Below are 23,433 nucleotides of genomic sequence, written 5' to 3'. Positions count from 1 at the left end.
TTCTCTCAACACAACACCGGCCGTTTTTAGGGCAACAAAACTCCCAGTCACTACAAGTCAAACTTGAAAATTTACCACAGTTCACTTTAATCAATAATCACGGATAATTTCAATCCAATGTTTGCAAGGATGCGTGTTATGTGAGGGCGTTTTTTGTTTCATATGGGAAAGTGTTGTGCACACTAATATCTATCTTGAAATTGTTCAATTCTAAAACTCCTTGTTTTTGTTTATTTAATTGAACTACACCCAGTTGGACGAGGTCATCTCAGAAAAATAAACAAGCAAAACTTAACGTTCTATCAAGCTTTTTAAGCGAGTTTCATAAACGTTCAAGTTTTCCTTGTTTTGCTTTTACATTATATATATAAACTTAATATACTTTGTTTTAAAATTATTCATAGATAAGTTGATTCAGGATAGTTGGAGTTCACCAGCTACGCTAAAGAAGCCAGTAATCTCATGGGTGGTTTGAAATCGTGGAGCTTTATCTTGTTCGCGATAATGCTTAATCGACCTCATTCGAGCTTATACTTAAGTTTAATTTCTCGCTAATCGGAAGTTGCCCTCTAAAGTTGCCGGCATAGAACTAGAAATTTGCCTTCTCTGCGAGGTCATAGTGTGCCCAATTGAATATTCTCCCTAATAGAAATGAATTAATTATATTATAAGTTTAATTGGTTTGATTAATTAAATGAAATTTATCTCTTGAAACAGATTGGACATGAATTACTAGGGATGAAAATAGGCGATGGAATATTTCAAGGCGATATACTCGATTTTAGTAAGTTTTATGTTTAATATTAAATTTATTATTAATTAGGCGTAATTTAAAAATAAATTAATACATCAAAGCACAACGATTTGAGCCTGTTTAATAAATAATCCCATAATTGAAGTGTCCCTATATCCCGTGAGGTAAAAAGGTTTTGCTTGCCAGTGTTGCCCCCGGAAGACACATGCCATGAGTATGTGGGATTAAGAGGCAAGGAGGTCAGAGGGTATCGTCGATCAAGGAGGTTCTCGGGATGGTAGTGTGTAGAGAGTATCGGGATCAGTTCACATAAGAAATTTTGAGGTGTTGTAGATAGATTGGTCACTTAAGTAAGGAGTTTTGACGATTTGTCTAAGGACTTTTGATGGGAAAGATGGATGCTTGGATTTCGGATGACTTAGCGGAAGCCCACAGTTCCATTATGTCCAAAGTGGTCGCAGTAAAGTTTTGAACAAGGTTAGTTTAGTTTTGACAGTCAAAAAGATTTCTATCTTTGAGCAAGACTTCGCGGGTTGTCAGGTTGAGAATGAGTGGACAGGGCTTGAGCAGTATGGTTTGGTTAGAAAGGTTGGTGCGTAAGGTTTGGAATCTGGACCTGGTCAGTTCGTTGACATGAATGTTGAGGTCTTTGTGGATAGTGAGGTTAGTGACATAATAAGGTGCTGTGACAATTTGTCTAAGTACTTTCGATTGGAAGGACTAGATGCTCTGGATTTCGGATGGCTTGGCAGAAGCATACAGTTCAACTCCGTATGTCCAAAGCGGTCCAAAGTTTTGTACAAAGTTAGTTTAGTTTTGACAGTCAAGACAGATTTCTATCTTCGTGCAAGACTTCGCGGGTTGTCAGAATGAGAATGAGTGGAGAGGGCTCGAGCAGTATGGCTAGGATGGTTAGAAAGGTTGGTGCGTGAAGTTTGGAATCTGGACCTGGTTAGTTCGTTGACATGAATGTTGAGTCTTCGTAGATAGTGAAGTTAGTGACATAACAAGGTGCTTTGACAATTTGTCTAAGGACTTTCCATTGGAAGCACAGGATGCGCTGGATAATGGATGGCTTGCCAGTACTTCACAGTTCTCCGTACGTCCATATTGGTCTTAGTAAAGTCTTGTACAGTGTTAGCTTTGTCTTAGTTGTCAAAGTCGATTTCGGTCTTAGAAGTCTTCGTAGTAGTCCACGTCTTGTACTAAGTTATTGATGTTTTAAGTCTTGTGGATTCCACGTCAATCTGCTGTCCAGATTAAGTCCCAGGTATTTGACTTGAGTGGAAATTTGTATCTCTTTTTTGTTGATTTACAAGCTGCTTTTTCAGAGTAAATGTACACTGTGTGCATTTTTATTCGTTTAGTCTTGCCCTCCATTTTTTACACCGGTTGGCAATAAGCTCAAGGTGTTCCTGGATGTCGGTAGCTTGTACATGGTTTGAGTTAGATTGCGATGTCGTCCACGTATGTGATGATAATAATGCCGGGATATACTGGTAGGTCAGCAGTATAAATGATATAAAGGTAAGACCAAGGATAATACCTTGCGGTACACCGGACTGTTTCTGACTTCCGACAATTCATTGCCGCAACTCAATCTGAAACAGCGATCAGTTAGGTAGGATTTCAATAAAAGGTAATACTGAGAGGGTAGGATACATTAGTAAATCTTTCTTCATTCAGCTTGGATGTTAAAGGTAGGTTGGATAGGATTGGATTTTGAGGACAAAAATGATCCGCGTAGGTGAAGGTTATTAGGGTGTACACCAGCAGTTTAAAGCATGGGACCAAGAATTCACCCTTGCACGCAGGCTTATATCGTCGTACATCTGAAACAGCGTCGATTGATGGGATTTCAAGTAAAAAAGGAAAATTCCGTTTGATTGAGGACAAAGATGTTTATAGAATAGGATTAAATTAGGGGGTCCTTTGTCCTTCGAACACATGACACTATTTAGCCCCCGGTTAAATTCCACTGTGAAATTAATACATGGACGTAAAAAATCATGTTAAACATTCGATCCTATTACGTTTATCTGTGTTTATATCTACTTTTTTGTTTGGAAAGTTATTCGAAACCCTATGCTGAAGTTTGGCTATAAAAAATCTCTTTTACTTAAGTAAATTACACCTTTAAATTAATGAATTGATGGAATCAGAAACTCATAATATTATGATTTGTTTTAATTTTTGAACCCCCTCCTAAAAAGTGAAAATATTTCTATGAGTTTTGCTTATGAATTATTTGAACCTTAGTGCATCTATTTAAGTACTGCTAGCTCGAAGATTGAAAAAACTGTTCATGGAAAAACTTTAAACTTACTTTCGTACTTGAAGTCGTACCATTGGTAGCTACGGACTTGGGGCGAATGATTTTTTTTGTTTAACGTGTTCTTCTGTCTTTGATGTGCATTTATTTGAAAGTTATACATCAGTTTATTTATTGAGCTTGGTGCTTTTCGAAATATGTATTAGAATTATGAAAATCCTAATCCATCCTGAAACCTAATCCGTGATTAATATCGTCCTAGTTAAATCGTTCTAGTTTACTTTAACCAGCGTCTTTATGTTTCAAAGTGATGAACGTTAATTTTATTTATAATTAAATTAATAAATATACATCCTAGTTAGTCCTATTAACCAAAGTAATTATTTTTAATTGATTTATTATTTTTTATGCAAAGTATGATTGAATTGAGAAATTAGTGTCACGAGCGGAACTCGAACCAATGACCTAAACATCAGTACGCCATCATCCGGCGTCGATGGTTCGAATCCCGCTCGAGACACTAATTTTTCATATAAAATAATAAATCAATTGAAAATTTATTATTAGATTAATCGATATAAATGCATCGGACATAATTGACTTATTAATTTTTTTAAACTAATTATACTTTTAATCTAATGTTGAGATGGAAAAGGAAGTGTCACGGGCGGGATTCGAACCCACGATTTTTGGCTAATGTTGTGGGTTCGAATCCCGCTCGTGACACTAATTTTCAATATAAAATAAAGATCAATTGAAAATTTATTAAATTCACTAATTTCGTGGTCCGCTTGACAAATTAATATATTATAATTAATTAAGCTTTTTAGTTGAGATAAAAAAGTCAATGGCACGAGCGGGATTCGAACCCACGACCTTCGGCTAGATACGCCGCTGCTCTACCACTTGAGCTATCGTGACATCGATCCACTCGGACACCAACTTCCCATCTCAACCGCACGTTTTGAATTTTCCCTCCTTTTTGCCATTTTTCAAAATTTTTCTAAAAACCTTAATCAATTATGAAAATTTATTATTATATTAATCGATATAAATGCAATTATCAGTCATAATTGATTTATTAATTATTTTAACTAATTATACTTTTAATCTAATGTTGAGATGGAAAAGGAAGTGTCACGAGTGGGTTTCGAACCCACGATTTTTGGCTAATGTCGAGGGTTCGAATCCCGCTCGTGACACTAATTTTCAATATAAAATAATGAATCAATCGAAAATTTATTATTAGATTAATCGATATAAATGCAATTATCAGTCATAATTGACTTATTAATTATTTTATTTTAAATAATTAATACTTTTAATCTAAGGTTGAGATGGAAAAGGAAGTGTCACGGGCGGGATTGGAATCTACGACAGTAGCCAAAAATCGTGGGTTCGAATCCCGCTCGTGACACTTCCTTTTCCAGCTCAGCATCAGATTAAAAATATAATTAATTAAAATTTATTATCATAGTTCGGTTAAGAGACTCAAACCAGTGGTTCACGACGAACCCCACAAACGATTTCGGAAATCTCGTGGAAAATTTGGGAGAATTCTGTTGGGGGATAGTTCGAAAGTTTTTTAAATTTTTATTTGAGAGTTTTTTTAAACTATGGATGCAAGTAAAATTGCAATCGATTCGAGACGATTTCCGGGCGATTGCATTTTGTTTAAATGGCCGACAAACGGTGCAATTTCTTTTTCAACCCCTTGGGAAATTACCTTTAAGATGCCTTTCAGAGTAAGAGAAAGAAAAAATAGCAAACTTCACCGAGTGGCTTGAATAAAAACAATTTACATGTACTGTCGAACACTTCGACCCAGCCGAAAACAACCCTTCAACGTATAATTAAAAAGAAAGAAAAATATAATAAAAAGCTCTGTGGAGAATTTTCTTGCTCAGGGGGCGTCAAGGAAAACTTTCGGCCATCCGCACTCAATAATACGGAGGGTGACTTACGATGAAAAAGATCCCGACCATGGCCTGAGGTTGAGGGAATTTCACCCTTGAAATAAATAATAAGACCCCCTGTCGTTTATGATCGATCAAATGAAAATTGATCTATGCTGCTGAGCCGAGAAAATCCTTTTTTAAAACTGATTGTTTCGATTATTTACGCCATTATTACGCCTTTAAAAAATGTCGACGTACGGGGCTGGGATCCTTTTTCCGTGGACTCTTCACTCTTGTTTAAACCTTATAAATTATTGCACAACAGTTTATAAAATTCATTAGATTTCATGGCCCGATTGACCAAATAACATCTTTCAATTAATTAATCTTTATGGAAGGTATGGGTTGAGGTAAAAAAAGTCAGCTTCACGAGCGGGATTCGAACCCACGACCTTCGGCTCGACGCCGCTGCCCTACCACTTGAACTGTCTTCTATCCACTCGGACACTGACGTCCCACCTCAACCCAACTAGTTAGTAGTTTCTAAAACGTTAAAGTTGCAATTAATATAAAACGCTTATGACTATTTATTTTCTTCTTTCAACAGCTAATAGAAAACGTTTAATTAAGAAAAAAAGTTGTCTAGTCCTTGAATCGAGTTCCGATAGGGATTCGGGATGATCAGAAGATTCTATCCGAACATGCATCTGTAAGTTTATAAAATACTCTTAATTAGTCAATACTGTATTTTATTTATAATAATAGTATCAATATAATATCAGTCTGATCAAAATAAAACCAAAACAAAAATTCAAAAAATTCTTTATAAAATGTTGTAATCCGCGTACTTTTCCTTTACATATAAAACGTTAATAAAAATATTACCAAAAAAAGTTTATTAAATTATAAATATCCCCAGCCACTACAGTTTAGTCCAAAATCTAAAACATCGCCTTAGACATTGTGAATTATGAAATATTGCCAAAAGATTTCCAAGCTTAAACTTAGCATACTCATAAACACTAATTTGATTTTTTTTCATGCAACAGAAACTAGAAATCAAGTAATTTAGAGAAAAAAGAGTCTCTTCAATGAATCGTGTTCGGGTAGGAGATTCGGGAAGTCGGAGGATTTTATCTGAACATGTGCGTACGTCAGACTAACAGTAAGTGTAGATTTTATACTTACATACATAACCTATCATGTATATGCAGTAACAGTAAGTTTGATTTGATTTGGCTTGCCGCGAGAATGACCCTCTTTGGTATTTTGGTTGCCAGAGGTTAGACCTTGTGTCTTATCCATATCACCGGCGAAGTTAGGTTTCAAGGGGCTATCGACATTAAAATCATTTCAGCCCCAAACAGTTTTAACCTAATCACATTTTTAAAATTACATCTTATTTTCCTACCTTTCACCCAAGTAGGTTAGACGGAGTTATTAGATATTCCTTCTACCCTTTATCACGCTTAGAACAACTATAGTTACAATACCTAGTCTAAGCTGGGGTCGACTGATTACTTAATATTCCGGCATCGACAATCTCGCACTACAAAAACATTCACGCATATAAATACATTCTCTCAAAACAGTTAATAATTCTTATATCGAGCGGCATTTCTAATTGCTCCTTATATGGAGCCGAGGAATGACACCTTCAATTAAGTGGGACAAATTGACCTTTCGCTGCATGGCGGTCTTCGGCCCAAAAGTTATCGCTAGTAGGGAACAAAGTGGTTTTAGATTTTTCCTAAATAACCCGAAATCCAGTCTAATCTATAAACTTTGACCGGTATCATACCAGCACTTCCAAAGATAACCCATAATCATCTAACTTGATCCATCGACTTCGGTCAGTATTTTAAATTGGCCTATGATTATCCAAATCCATCCTGATACATCAATTTTGGACAATATAATACCAGGACTTTAGATTGGTCTTAAGAAAACCCAGAATTCAACCTGATCCATAAACTTTGGCCACTATCATACCAGTACTTTAGATGGATCCAAAGATAACCCAAAATCCAACCTCATCCATAAATTTTGGCCAGTATTTTAAATTGGCATAAGATCATCCAAATCCATCCTGATACATCAACTTTGGCCAGTATCATACCAGTACTTTAGATGGATCCAAAGATAATCCAAAATCCAACCTCATCCATAAATTTTGGCCAGTACTTAAAATTGGCCTAAGATCATCCTGATACATCAACTTTGGCCAGTATCATACCAGTATTTTAGATGGGTCCAAAGATAACCCATAATCCAACCTCATCCATAAATTTTGGCCAGTATTTTAAATTGGCCTTAGTTCATCCAAATCCATCCTGATACAACAACTTTGGCCAAAATGATACCAGGACTTTAGATTGGTCCTAAGAAAACCCAAAATTCAACCTGATCCATAAACTTAGGCCAGTATCATACCAGTACTTTAGATTGGTCCACAGATAACCCAAAATCCAACTTCATCCATAAACTTTGGCCAGTATTTTAAATTGGCCTAAGATCATCCAAATCCAACCTCATCCATAAATTTTGGCCAGTATTTCAAATTGGCCTAAGATCATCCAAATCCATCCTGATACATCAGCTTTGGCCAGTATCATACCAGTACTTTAGATGGGTTCAAAGATGACCCAAAATCCAACCCAACCATAAATTTTGGCCAGTATTTTAAATTGGCCTAAGATCATCCAAATCCATCCTGATACATCAACTTTGGCCAGTATCATACCAGTACTTTAGATGGGTCTGTAGTGGCCACATCTAGATACTGCTAGATGCCACTACAGCTTATGGAATGTACTCGCCCTCCACTCTGCAGCCAATCAGAGAAGAGCCTTTCCGAATATAAGCAGGGGCACTGCCCCGCTGAAACCAGTCTCGTCTACCCGACGAGGTCTCACCTATCACTAGTGTAACACCACCGTCATCAACATCGACCACGACGACACCAAGGGTACCCCCCGCATTAGCCTGATTCTCGCCTTCTCAACACAGCCGACTTGGCTAAACCCGTCAACTGCTGCACTCGAGTCCCTTCAGCCATTGCGAAGTCAACCGACTCACGACCACCGGACCTCAGCCAATGGTACATTCGACCATTTACCACCACCAACGGCACACGCACACGGTCCCGGCTTCGAATCATCGTCTCGGCGCTACGAAACCACACCTGGCCCTTTTCAAGGCCACCAAAAACTCAGTCTCTAAAGGGTCCAAGGATAACCCACAATCCAGCCTGATCCAAAAACTTTGGCCCGTATCTTATCAGAACTTTAGAGCGGGCCTAAGATCACCCAAATCCATCCTGACACAAATTTTTACCTAGTATCATAGATCAACCAACATTTCCCTAAGAAAGATTTTGGCTATATCATGCAAATAATTTGGCTGATGCTAAGATCAACTAAGTTGGGTAGTGTCCAAATCCAATCTAAAACAGACATGTTGACCAGTTCGATAATTTGATTGGTGTTGAGGTTGGCTTTACCCTACGATAATAGTCACTGCCCTGACGGATTCATATTCAAGTTCCAGTCACTGATTAGATCAAATCTGAAACATCGTCTTGTTGTTTGACATAAATTTTTACACCTTTTTTCAATGTGTACAGGTTTTCGCAAAGCCAACTTTAGATAGATTTAATAACTAGTTTGCGTTTTGTACTCTTTCTATAAAATTTTACTCCCGGTTTGAATGCGACAGAAAGTTGCTTAGGTGTCAAGCCCCAGCCAGATAGAAAGCAAGATTCGACGGGGGTCGATCAACAAGGACAACCTCGACGGCAAATCCGATGAAAAGCACGTTCCGACTCCTTAATTACCTGGCAAACCGGCATTTCGACAATATCCAGTATTACTATTTTTTAATGAAGCAAGGATATCGTTTAAAGTTTTGCATAAAAGAAGAGAGGCCCTATGTTGGATAGTCGTAACGTCATTGTCAGTGATAACAAAATATTAATTACAATGTGAAGGAATCTGGCGTCAGTTTGAGAGATGTTTGTTTAAAAAATACGAAAGGGAATTATTGCAAAAGAAATTTTTTTGTTTAAATATTTCATTTGTACTTTGTTTTTGTATGGTACAAAGTCTCTTGAAATGTATAAGCGTTTGTTGTAATAACAAACTGCTGTTAAATAACATCTTTTTTGATCGAAGAGCTATAAAAACTATTTATTCCCTAATCTCCCAGGATAAAAAAGCAAATACGATGGCAATAAATATATAATAATGTATTTTTAAAAAAATAGTAAAAGAAAGGGAGCGGGAGGTATCGAACGAGGAAGGGGTGGGTGGGGTGACCGCACCCCCTGATTGCCGCCCCTGCGCCTTGCGCGGATCGAGCCGGAGGCGGCAGTGAATGTGAGGCGATGGCAGCGAGCGGAGGGACCAAACAGCAGAAATCCCAGCGCAGGAAGATCTCTCTGCCATGGTTCAGGCAAGGCTCGTCAGCCGGGCCTGCCCTATCCAGGCAGCACACCATCGACACTCCCAGCTCCTTCCACAAAAGACTACTCTCCAGGCAGACCACCGCTCAGGTACAAGAAAAAACCCTAAAAAATACGGCCAATTCCAGCCAAATCAAGTTTTGAACAATGTCGGAGATAGGTTTAAATAAGTCTTCGTGGTTATGAATAAAGCTTTGATCGAAACAAACAAATGCAGAAGGGTTTAGTATTTTAACCTACCCTACCTTTGTTGACCGAAGCTGTCTTAAATAGTAACGCAGTAAAAATTCTGCTAAGGAGATTCAAGACCTACTGTCTTTTCGATCATCCTGATACCTACCTTCCATGTTTGGGTATATCAGACTTCCGCCATCTACAGTCTGTTGACCTTCACGTCTTACAGACCAAAGGGCAAGATTGACGAAAACACTGACAGCTGAAGATGTCGAAGTACTGAAACGAGTTTGATGGTGGCGGGACCAGGGATGATCGGAAAGAACCAGGCAGGTTCATCACCCTGCAGACGTCAAATATCAAGGGGTCTCGTAATCTACAATATCGACTTGATTTCCAGGGCTTTCGCTTTATTGCTTGAAGACCTACAGGAAAATAATGTTAAACGGTCACCGTCTGAGCACTTGAGGAATAATCGCTGTAGTTTGGGTATATTTAGTATTCTACTGAAACTTGTTTTATGAAGGATGTTTTATGTTAACGTTGTGCAAATTCTATCTTATCTTAGTATTCAATGACACATTCGTCAATTAAGGATATCGTGAGATTTCCTCCTGTGGTCTTCGGGGTGATGAACCTAGGCAATCCCTTCCGATTATCTCGGCCTGGCTATCCTAGCTGATTTGGCGACGAGGTTGTTCTGCAGATTCGAATTAAGGAATTCAAATCGAAATCTTATATTAATTTTGATTTTGGAATCACAAAAATTTTGATTTGACAACGACTAACGACGATAGATGTGAGATTTCCTCTTGGGGTCTGGTCTTCAGCTTCATCCCATCTTTATTGGGTCCTTCATCTTGTCATTGGTTGACGGTTAGTTAAAAGAGTGAAAAATCTTAGGCAGTTGTAATTTACGGAATTAGAACTTTTATGAGGAAAACATCATCAGACTATGGATTCGATTTGGCCAGAAAAAAATTAATGTTCACCACCGTGCAATCTCAACAACCTCACAATATTCCATGACATTGACTTGATTGCCTTTTGGTTCGAATTGTTTCATCCTGGTATCCTCGCTCATGATAGATTTTCTTCCTCATAAAAGAAAAAAGTGAAATATTTACCCAAATGTGTGGTGATTAGTGACCGTTAATCGATATCTATTCGAAAATCGTGAGATGCGGTCTGGTGTGATAGGTTTCAGAAAAACATTTTCTTCATCGTGCCAACGTTTCGATCTTTATTGAATCATCTTCAGGGCTCAAAAATGTGTAATTGTGCCATACTTGCTTGTCGTGTTGAGGGGCATACAGAAGACAAACACTTTGAGCCCTGAAGATGATCTCAATAAAGATCGAAACGTTGGCACGATAAAGAAAATGTTTTTCTGAAACCTATCACACCAGACCGCATCTCACGATTTTTGAATAATTATTTACCCAAACACTTTGATCCGTTGATTGGTCGGTGACATTATTTGCAAAGTTGCTCCAAATGGACAACATAGTCAAACTTTAAGTAGGTAAATTTTTAACCTAAGCAAACAATTAGTAGTATAATTAAAATAATAAGTTTCAATTAATTAACGGTTTTAGTTGAAATAAAAAAGTCAGTGTCACGAGCGGGATTCGAACCCACGATCTTCGGCTAGATACGCCGCTGCTCTACCACTTGAGCTATCTTGACTTCGATCCACTGGGACACTAACTTCCCATCTCATCCCCACCTTTTGAATTTTCCCTCCTTTTGCCATTTTTCAAATGTCGTGTAATCTATTTGATTCTCGTCGACAATGGACGGCGTATCTAGCCGAAGGTCGTGGGTTCGAATCCCGCTCGTGACGTTGACTTTTTTATCTCAACTAAAAACCCTAATTAATTGATATATATTAATTGTTCAAGCGGACCACGAAAACTAGGGAATAAAATAATAAGGTTAAAAGGATTTAAAAAAAAAGGTTCATAGTTTCCTTAGTTTTGCGTTTTTCATCATTGTTATCAGGGCATATTAAGTATACTAAAAGCAAGAAGAGACATTTCTGATAGGAACATTTTTTTCATCAATCAATTTTGGAAAAATTCTGTTGTTAACCATCAACAATTGGCCTGTGTACTAGAGACACAAAAGGTTTTCATATCCGAATTCCTTTTCGTATGACAGCTTAATTATATTGTGCGTGTGTTTTGAGTTTCATAATGATGGATCTTAGTTTCATCTTTATTTATTATTGAAGCTCAACTAAGTGAAAACAACCCAAGTTCCAAGGGAATTGTGCGGATGTTCAATTTTTATCAAAGAATTTATTGAACAGGAATCGATATTGTTTTTGTCCCTTTAGTTTTGTCTTTTGGATCAACTTGGATAATTGGATATTCTCAAAACCCTTCTGACACGACAAGGGTGGACAATTTTGTCCAATAAGGAACACCTATTACGTGTAAGGTCAACGCGGAAATACATCGTCGAAGGGACAAAACCATGAAAATATCTTTTGGCTTTTAATAAAACTCAAACAAATTTCTTAAGCCGGAAATACACAAATAAATCGGAGTGAAATGAGAAAGTACACGGTTTTATAACGTTGTAAACTTTCATTGGGGGCTTATCGTAGGTTTTAGCGTTTACCTAAAGAAAGGTTCATATCCAGCAGGACTTTTTAAACTAGACAAAAAGGCTTAAAATATTTACAATACCAACTTTAAGATCAGAGTTTAAATTTTAAAATGTATAGACTTAGTTGTGGTGTTAAGCTGTAACAATGGCCGTATTTATAATTTAAAGATCGACCCTAAACCAATATTATATATACCCCATTTTATTACAGAATTGAAAGTTTATGTTAGTACACAAAACGTATGCAAAAATCTAAACTTTGGAAATCACCTTGTTCAAAATTATGCCAATTTTTGAATTAGTGTAAAGATCATTCATATTCAACCTGAAATTAAACTTTGGCCGGTGTTTGGATAAACCGAAATTGCCCTAAAACATACATTTTGGCTACGATCACATGCCAATGACTTGGTTGAGGTTAATGACACTAATTTGGTTGGAGTTGAGATAAATCCACTATCATGACAATAATTTATTTGGTGCTTACATCATTCCTATCCGTGCCGAAACATTTCCTATCAGATCAATGATTTAGTTTATGCTGAGATCATCCAAATCCATCCGTAAAAATAAACTTTGGTCCCTTTCATGTGAATAATTTGGTTGAGGTTAACATCACCCAAAATATAAATTGTGGCAATAATTTGTTGGATTGATATAATCCAAATCCCTTCTTAAACATACCTTTATGCCAAATCATGCCAATTGGTCGGTAAAAGATCATCCAAATCCGTGCCGAAACATAAAAATTGACTTATCAGGTCAATGATTTATTTGATACTAAGATCATCCAAATCCGTGCCGAAACATAAAAAATGACTTATCAGGCCAATAATTTATTTGATGCTAAACTCATCCAAAAAGATCGTCCTAATCCGTGCCGAAACATAAAAATTGTTTTATCAGGCCAATACTTTATTTGATGCTAAGATCATCCAATTTCGTGCCGAAACATAAAAATTGACTTATCAGGTCAATAATTTATTTGATGCTAAGCTCATCCAAAAATATCATCCTACTCCGTGCCGAAGCATAAAAATTGACTTATGAGGACAATAATTTTTTTGATGCTACGATCATCCAAATCCGTGCCCAAACATAAAAAATTTTTTTCAAGCCAATAATTTCTAAGATCATCCAAAATCGTGCCGAAACATAAAAATTGTTTTATCAGGCCAATACTTTATTTGATGCTAAGATCATCCAATTTCGTGCCGAAACATAAAAATTGACTTATCAGGTCAATAATTTATTTGATGCTAAGCTCATCCAAAAATATCATCCTACTCCGTGCCGAAGCATAAAAATTGACTTATGAGGACAATAATTTTTTTGATGCTACGATCATCCAAATCCGTGCCCAAACATAAAAAATTTTTTTCAAGCCAATAATTTATTTGATGACTAAGATCATCCAAATCCGTGCCTAAACATAAAAATTTTTTCAGGCCAATAATTTATTTGAAGCCGCCTAAGATCATCCAAAAAGATCATCCTAATCCGTGCCGAAACATAAAAATTGACTTATCAGGCCAATACATAAAAAAAAATTTCAGGCCAATAATTTATTTGATGCCTAAGATCATCCAAATCCACCCATAAAAATAAACATGTCCCGTTTCATGTGAATAATTTGGCAATAATTTAATTAGAATTATGATAAACCAAATATATTATTAAAGATACGTTTATGCCAAAATGGTGCCCATTATTTAGTTTGTATGAAGTTAGCCAAATACATCCTGAAATGTAAAATTTGATCACTATCATGCAAATAAGTTGGCTGGTGTTAATTACGACCAGAATTATACTAAAACTTAAATTTTGACCACTCTCATGTCAATCACTTAGATAATAATTAAAATCACCCAAAAATACATTGTGGCCACTATCATGCCAATAATTTGGTCAGAGTTAAGCTAATCAAAATCTATTCTTAAAGGTAGGAAGATCATGCCAATTTTTTCGTTCGTATAAAAATAGTCAGATTCATCCTGAAATGTAAACTTTGGTCAATATCATGCCAATAATTTGGTTGGTAATATTAACTACTCCTAAATTAAATTTTGACCATTATCATGTCAATAACTTAGTTAATGTTAAGATCACCCAAAGCATAAATTGTGGCTGCTATCATGCCAATAATTCATTTCCTGCATCCAAATCCATCCTGAAAAAATAAACTTCGACAAGTTTTATACCAATATTATTTTGTGCGTTTCATCCAAAACTATCCTAAAATATAAGTCGTTATTTTATGCCACTTATTTAGTTCATAGAAATATAAATATGGGGTGAATATGTCGTTCAAATACTTTAAAAGATAGTTTTACTTAACTAATTATTTTTAGTTGGTGTCGACCGTGGATTAATTTTATAATTCATACATATAAAATCGCTTAAATCTTGGTTCTAATAGTGTTTTAATTTTTTACCTGAGTTGATCTAAAACGAAAATTTCAAATATTTTTACAGATTGGTGGCCTTGTCCCGTCTGTCAATATTGTCCTAGCAATTTGAAGTCCTGTATAAACTGAAGTCTTGACACGAAGATTTAACAAGCTCTCAACACATTTACGTTTAAAAACAATAAAATACTATTTTAAAAACAATATCTGTTTATATAATAAATATAAGAGTAGAATAATGGAAAAATAAAGTTTACTCTTCTTAATAACCTAGTAATGAGGTTTTCAGTTGAGATAAAAAAGTCAATGGCACGAGCGGGATTCGAACCCACGATCTTCGGCTTGATACGCCGCTGCTCTACCACTTGAGCTGTGGTGACCTCGATCCACTCGGACACCAACTTCCCATCTCAACCCCACCTTTTGAATTTTCCCTCCTTTTTGCCATTTTTCAAATATCGTAGAATCAATTCTCGGCGACAAATGAAATGGCCACGGAGAGCTTTAGTGGGCAAAATGAGGAAAATTGAAAAATGGCAAAAAGGAGGGAAAATTCAAAAGGTGCGGTTGAGATGGGAAGTTGGTGTCCGAGTGGATCGAGGTCACGATAGCTCAAGTGGTAGAGCAGCGGCGTGTCAATCCGAAGATCGTGGGTTCGAATCCCGCTCGTGCCGTTGACTTTTTTACCTCAATTGAAAACCTTAATTGTAATATATTAATTGGACAAGCGGACCACGAAACTAGTGAATTTAACTAGTAATGAGGTTTGTGCAAGCTGCAAAGTTTTTCCTGATTTGATAGAGATCATTTTAATAATATTTAAATAAATACTATTCTGATTTTTTTTTCGAATATAAGAAGAAAAACACTAGTGCTTGTTCATTAATCATGCAAATATTCTAATTTATTACTAGGTATTAATCATGATTGAAATATAGGAAGAATTTATTAAAATAAACGGGATTAAAAATGTGACAAATCGTCAGCAAGTTGTGGCTTTTAATTTAGATGATTATCGATTTTATGTGGAAAGGGATTTTTAAGTGGACAACAGGGTCTGGGGATTTGTGAATTTGCCGGTGATTAATTGTGGCGATTGATCATCCCTCGGATCCCCGCCCATTCTCTCGGCCGAGCTCGCATTAGACAAACAGCGATGTCAGACGGACCAGTTGTAACGCGATCAAATAGAAACACGCCTAAGTTCCACGCATTCCCGTCTGTTTGTACTTCACAAAGTTTACGTAAATTCAAACTATCCGTAAAATTAGACACAACAAAAAAAGTATTTATGGATATCATTAAAAAAATATATTCTGTTAAAACCTAAAAGGTATAAATAAATTAAGTACTTGTTATTATTTATTCTGGCAAACTTGACATTTTAAAAAAGCTCCTGGCTTGATGGTCAGCGTTTGTTTGTATTTCAAGGCGCCACGATGTAAATTTCATAGAATACAGTCATAATTGACCCTTTTTTTGAAATTTACCCTTGATGATGATGTTGTAGGAAGTGGGTTTTGTGCTCCCCAGGCACTGCAGCCTTTTGGCTTATTGTACCTTCCTAGTTCCATTGTTCAGTGCAATGGACTCAATACTTCATCAGAAGTATCAGGTCATTGGCTGTCGCTGATACAATTTCATTCCCTAGGTTTTTCCTTTTGCTAGGTTAAGATGGTACGGGTGGCTGTTTCCTCCTCCTCATTGCATAATCTGCAAATGGGATCATCCTTGCCCATGTTGTGTTTTGTCAGATCATCGGAAGTCCTACGACTCCTATGAATTTTGCCCTCTTCAATTGCAGCAGTGATATTGCCAGTCTTGATGAGGGGTTCATCATAAATTTACGGTGTCTAGTTTGTTGATAGAGCTTATCCACTTCTTTTGTTTTGTTTGGATCCATTCTGCGATGGAAGATTCTGTATTTGTTTTTGTTATCCCAAGAATAGATTCATATGGTCTTGCAGATCCTCCAGTGTGTTTGCTTATTCGTTACCCAAAATTCCTTTGTGCCCTGGCACCCATCATCGTCAGGGTGTGTTTCGCCAGGTTGTGAATATTTTGGATGTATTTACTGATGTGATTTTTTTACACGCTTTAATAGCTGCTTGGCTATCTCAGATCTTATGACGATTTTTTTCCCGTGGAACTTCTTTTAAAATTTTCTAAGGGAAATTTGCCCTTATTGCTTTTTTATAACTGTCTGGATGTGTCTTTATGCCTGTAATTATTTCTTCTCCTGGGTTCAACATTTTCAGGAAAATTAATCTTGTTATGTAAGGTTTTGGTTGAAATGAAAAAGTGTCACGAGTGGGATTCGAACCCACGACCTTTGGCATTAAGTCGTGCGTGGATTCGAATCCCGCTCGTGACACTATCTTTTTCAACCAAAATATAACAAGATGAATTAATTTAAAGAAGTAATTTGGTCAATCAGACCATTACATATAATGGATTTTCACAAAAGTTTTGGATCATTTCTCCTAAAGTTCAAAAGATATTGATTAATTCAAATTTGATTTCTTTTTCTTTTTAGACATTGGTTTAGTTGATAATTATTCCTTGGATGGATTATTTTATGTATGAAGTTGATTAATAAAAATCCTGTAATGCTCTGATTCTTAAATTCGAAATTGTGAATATAAATCATTCCAAGTTCTTTTTAAAAATTGTCATCTTTTCATCTTAGGTGAATTTTATTTAACATTGAAAAGTATCTCTTTGAACAGAGTTTTGGTATTTCTCTTGAAATAGTCTACTTTCTCCTATCTGATCGAGTATCCCAAAGGTTTAACCCGCGCAGTGTCGCCCAGGATTCTGGAAAAGAGCCCGATGGAAATCTTCTTTTTCCAAACTTTCAAGCACAAAAGCCCCGAAAGGGAAAACGTCAGGGCAAGATAAGATTATTAGGCCCCATAATAGGCTGGGTGAGGTTTTTGAAAGCTCTGTTTCTCCCATTGTTGTTTGCATTACCGAGGAGAGGCAGCCACTCGAGGTCCATTGTTCCCGAGCGGCACTACAATGAATTTGATGGGACTATTTTGTTACCTTTTCCACATCGAATTTAGCCCCGGGCGATTACATCGATCAAGCCTTCAAAAATCGGAACTCCTTTTCTCTTAAATAGGCGTCAATCGGGTCGAAACCTTTCAGGGTCGGGGTTTGTACAAAAAAAAGAAAGATAAACAGCGACGTGATAGATATGCACAAGGATCAAGGTATTCGGCATGTGAAACTTGATGCCTGAAATAACTTCTGAGGAGGCCCTTGAGACTTATACTTACTAATCGCTGCGAGTCCTTAGAGCAGGACCTGGTCCACATCAATAAGTTTTCCCCATTCAATTTAGTCTTCGGCCTTGAGGTGCCGGGTCTAAAACCCATCCGCCGAAGATCCTCCACAACTTCCAACCACCTAAGTCGAGGGCGTCCTCGTATTCTTGAGCCTGGATGGTGGAGTTTCCTCGGAAGCCTATCTTGAGGCATCCTCTCCACTTGACCGAACCATCTCAATATTGCCAATCAAATCCGGTAAGCCAAATAATTATTTCATCATTCTTGCGTACTACACACTTCGGGTCGAATATTTTTTTAAGTTTTTCTTTCCCATTCCCGAAGAATCTTTCGTTTAGACTTATAAACAACTGAAATGATAAAAAGATCTTCTTGAGGTCGTAACCATCAGTAATTTGGTCATATCGCCTGGGTCTTTCAACCATTGGTGGTATGAGACTTATACTTACTAATCGCTGCGAGTCCTTAGTGCAGGACCTGGTCCACATCAATGTTTTCCCCATTCGTTTTGGTTTTCGGCCTTGAGGTGCCGGGACTAAAACTCATCCGCCGAAGATCGTCCAACCACAGCCGAGGGCGTCCTCGTATTCTTGAGCCTGTCTTCCCATGAAGGAGTTTCCTCGGAAGCCTATCTTCAGGCATCCTCTCCACTTGACACAACCATCTCAATCTTGTCAATCAAATCCGTTAAGCCAAATAATTATTTCATCATTCTTGCGTACTACACACTTCAAGTCGAATATTTTTTTTTTAAGTTTTTCTTTCCCATGCCCGAAGAATCTTTTCATTTTAGACTTATAAACAACTGAAATGATAAAAAAATCGTCTTGAGGTCGTAAACATCAGTAATTTGGTCATATCGCCTGGGTCTTTCAACCATAGGTGGTTTTAGACTTATACTTACTAATCGCTGCGAGTCCTTAGTGCAGGACCTGGTCCACATCAATGTTTTCCCCATTCGTTTTGGTTTTCGGCCTTGAGGTGCCGGGACTAAAACCCATCCGCCGAAGATCGTCCAACCACGGCCGAGGGCGTCCTCGTATTCTTGAGCCTGGCTTCTCATGAAGGAGTTTCCTCGGAAGCCTATCTTGAGGCATCCTGTCCACTTGACCCAACAATCTCAATCTTGTCAATCAATATCCGGTAATAGATTTTCTTTCCCATGCCCGAAGAATCTTTTTATTTTAGACTTATAAACAACTGAAATGATAAAAAACCGTCTTGAGGTCGTAAACATCAGTAATTTGGTGACATCGCCTGGGTCTTTCAACCATAGGTGGTTTGAGACTTCGACTAATCGCTGCGAGTCCTTAGAGCAGGACCTGGTCCATATTAATAGGTTTTCCCCATTCGTTTTGGTTTTTCGCCTTAGGTGCCGGGTCTAAAACCCATCCGCCGAAGATCCTCCTCGAAATCGTCCAACCACCTAAGCCGAGGGCGTCCTCGGGCAGGTCAGCCGCACTGCGCCATCTTCAGTGACATTTTTATTTTATTCCGCGACTAATTTACGATTTATACAATTGGGCGTTATTTAATTGAACTCGTAGTTTAGACGTATCAGGTCATTATGACTTTTTTTTTGCCAATTTCTCCTATACTCGATACTTTCTGGATTTTCCAAAATATAAGTTGTCTATTATTCCTATTTTTCAACCATTAACTTGTAAAATTTCCTAGCAAGAATCGAAGGTTTTTACTGTCGAGAAAGAGAAATAAAGTGTGAATTTCCTTATAATTTGTCGTCCATCCCTGAAAATATCGATTTGCCAGCCTTTTGGTGAATACAGTGATTTATTTTCCTCAAATTATATAACATTTCTTCTCGATATAAATTTGATTCTTTCAGTTTTAAGAGTGTTTGGAACTTTGCTAATGGTGTATGCTTGAATTTTACAGGAACAGGGTACATTTTACGCTTCAAGCGTCATGTTTTGTTAAAACTTTTACAACATTAGGCGAAAAGTGTTAACCTATGTGTATTTTAGCATGTTTCAATTCAAGAATTTCATTGTTTTCGGATAGTCACTCTCAGAATGATTTTTACTCAACAAATTTTTTTTGCTTTGTATGATTTTTCGTCTTTTTGATTTTGCTTTTATCGTAGTCGAATTGTTCCCAGGCTTCCCTTTAAAAGGGGATTGAACCAAAGGGAATCGGAGGGTTAAAAGAGGAAATTAGCCCGTTTCCTCGTGCTTCCTGTTTGTTTGTTAAACGCCCCCAAACGAATTTCTCCTTTGGAACTAGACCGCATAATATTATTTAATATCCGCATTTTCATAATCTCTTAGGGATTAATTGGCCCAAGGGGTTTTCAACAGAAACAGTTAAAATCAGCATGAGGAGGTTAATTTATTCACTTATTTACTTATATTAATTGTTAAAATGTTATGACTAAATTTTGTAATAATCATTTTTTGTTTCTGTAATAAAATATTCTTATTAAATTCACAATTTTTCGTGGTACGCTTGACCAATTAATATATTTCAATTAATTAAGGTTTTTACTTGAGATAAAAAAGTCAGTGTCGCGAGCGGGATTCGAACCCACGATCTTCGGCTTGATACGCCGCTCTACCACCTGAGCCAACCAGATTTCGATCCACTCGGACACTAACTCCCCATCAACCCCACCTTTCAAATTTCCCCTCCTTTTTGACATCAAATGTCGTGTAATCTGTTTGATTCTCGGCGGCAAATGAAATGGCCACGGAGAGCTTTTTATCCCAACCAATGCCTTATATAAATATTAATTAATTGAAAAACGTTATTTGGTCAAGCGGACCACGAACTCTAATGAATCTACCTAGTTAGTACAATTAATTAAGGTTTTTAGTCGAGATAAAAAAGTCAATGGCACGAGCGGCCATTTTGATCATTTTTGATTTAGTTTGAAAAATGGCAAAAAGGAGGGAAAATTCAAAAGGTGCGGTTGAGATGGGAAGTTAGTCTCCGAGTGGATCGAGGTCACGATAGCTCAAGTCCGCTCGTGGCATTGAATTTTTTATCTCGACTAAAAACCTTAATTAATTGTAATATATTAATTGGTCAAGCGGACTACGAAATTAGTGAATTTAACTACCTCGTTAGGTTATGACCACGGCCATTCAAATCATAAAATTATGTGTAATGTATAGAAAGGGCATCAATGTTTGATTAACAGGTCGAATTTGGCAGGACAGATTATTTTGTGAATTAATATGTGATCGATCAATTTTTTAAGTTTTGTTTTTGACCAAATTAGCTATAAATAATGAATGCTTCCTTAAAACCCCTGTTAACTCCGTCAACAGTTTTGTGTTGAAACTAGATGTAACGCCTGGAAATCAATACTTGTAAGTAAAACCAGCTTCTTCCTCAATTTTCCAAGAAGTGGAGTTTTACAATGTCTGCTCGGAGGTCCTCCAAGGATTTGAGTTTTATGGAAACGATGAGGACCTGGGTTAACCGTCGTCTCCCTCGGGGAGAGATCCCTATCGATTCTGCCCCGGCCTTTAAACCCCGTCCCAGACCATTCCGAGAGGAGCAGCCCATTCTTATTGTTGCCTCGATGCATGATTTAGCCAACACGGTTTTCTTCTATATTCACGGCTGTTCATAAATAAGATCTGACAAGCTGTTCCAACTGAACCTCGAAGAAATCACGGAATCCCTTTCAATTTTAATATACAACAGATTCTTCTATTTGATTCATTACTCAAAATCCTCCGCGGTGTTCAAATAACCTTTATAAAGAAAATTTGCTGAATTAGAAGGCAAAAAGCACTTGACGACGCGGCGTCGATTTGTCCCCCTTGTGGGTAGACACTAGGCCCAATCGCCTAATAAAGGGCCGTCTCACCCCCTTTGAAAGGTCGATTATGAACCACCCCCTGTCATGTTTTAGTACCGACGAACGCCCTGTCCTGGCACTGGGCCGTCTAGACGTTTTCCACAACTCAAACTCTCTGAATGTCGCCACATTTAAAAAGGACAGAGCAACAAATCTTGTCTGTTATTACTGTCGACATAACACGAAGTAGATAAAGTTTCAACGCTACTCATGACTCGAATCTTAATTATTTTATTGCGAGACGAGTTCTTGACCTCTGCGGAACGATGAACTTCTAGTTCTGGTAATTCTAGTCTGCCTATCCTCGCTGTTTAAGTCTTTCAAAAGCTTTTAGGCATTTTGCCATCTTTTGTGCGTTTTTGTGCTATTTTGCGAATACTGTTTATACAATTGTAATGTATTTAGTTTAGATCGGCAAGACGATGAACCCGTAGTTAGGTCATATGTGGTCATCTAAGTGATATCATCCTACATCTGACATACACGATTCGGCATTTCGTCATCTTCAATGGTGGGCTTGTGCGTTATTTGGCGAGTAGTTTACTGTTTATTCAATCGTGAGATAATTTATTGAAGTCTGAAAGGCGATGAACTAGTAATTTGGTCTATCAGTTCATCCGGGAATGTCCATCGCTTTTTTCGTCATCGGGCGCGTTTGGTATTTCATCATGTTCAGTGATGTGTTTGCCATTTTCCAGCCATTTCTTTTTCATACACGTTTAATACATTCAGTTCAGTTCGCACGTCGATAAACCAGTAGTTTGGTCGAATCAGGACATCCGGGTCTGTCACCGGTGTTTTGGTATTTTATAAATTTCGGCATTTGGTCATCTTCATTGGTGGATTTGTGTGTTATTGTGCTAGTAGTTTACTGTTTGTACAATTGCGAAATGTTTAACTAAGGTCAGAAAGGCGATAAACCAGGAGTTTGGTCGAATCATGCCAACCGGGCCTGTCCATTATCGCTATTATGGTCTCTTATAAATTTCGGCATTTGATCATCTTCAATGATGGTTTTATATGTTGTTTTGCGAGCAGTTTAGTGTTCATACTAATATATAAGATATTGACCAGAAGACTGGAAGGCAATGGACCAGTAGTTTGATCGTATCAGGTCATATGGTTCTGTCTGTCGCCGTTGTTTTGGTCTGTTATACACATTTCAGTATTTCGTCATCTTCTTCAACAATCACGCCTCCAAAGTACGCGATATTTCTCGAGGCGGGGTCGAACCCACCCCATTCTCGCTAATAACTTACTTTTAATCTCCAAACTTCAAACTTCCAACCCAAAGAACTGATATTCATTGGGGCGGGGTTGAACAACCCTCCTTCCTTTCACGCTAATAAATTACATTCATTCAATAAATTAACATAAACACAACACATACACTATATACATTCAAAAATCCCTTTAGCTCTGAGGTGCCCTGTGCCCGCCGCCGTACCTCAAGATTATGTACAGGTCCGAAGATATAATATTAAATATTACTTAAAAATCCATTATATTTCGCGGTCCGATTGACCAAATAACTTCTTTCAATTAATTAATCTTTATGTAAGGTATTGGTAGAAATAAAAAAGCTAGTGTCACAAGCGGGATTCGAACCTACGACCTTCGGCAGCGGTGTATTTAGCTGAAGGTCATGGGTTCGAATCCCGCTTATGACCCTAGCTTTTTTATTTCAACCAATGCCTTACATAAAGAATAATTACTTATAAACTTCA

General features: G+C 37.3%; 1 protein-coding gene and 1 non-coding gene across 8 annotated transcripts in view; both read left to right on the top strand.

The window, feature by feature from the left end:
• The window catches only part of LOC106662231 (triple functional domain protein), a 351,395-nt gene that overhangs the window by 181,108 nt on the left and 146,854 nt on the right, over positions 1-23,433 (top strand). The window lies entirely within an intron of this gene.
• Positions 15,186-15,258, top strand: Trnad-guc. Its single transcript has one exon. It is a non-coding gene; the product is annotated as a tRNA-Asp (tRNA).

This window comes from Cimex lectularius, unplaced genomic scaffold, assembly GCF_000648675.2.
Source record: "Cimex lectularius strain Harlan isolate CLEC.00 unplaced genomic scaffold, Clec_2.1 scaffold170, whole genome shotgun sequence".
Classification (NCBI taxonomy): domain Eukaryota; kingdom Metazoa; phylum Arthropoda; class Insecta; order Hemiptera; family Cimicidae; genus Cimex; species Cimex lectularius.
Note: the sequence above shows the minus strand (reverse complement) of the source record. Positions and strands in the feature narration are given on the sequence as shown.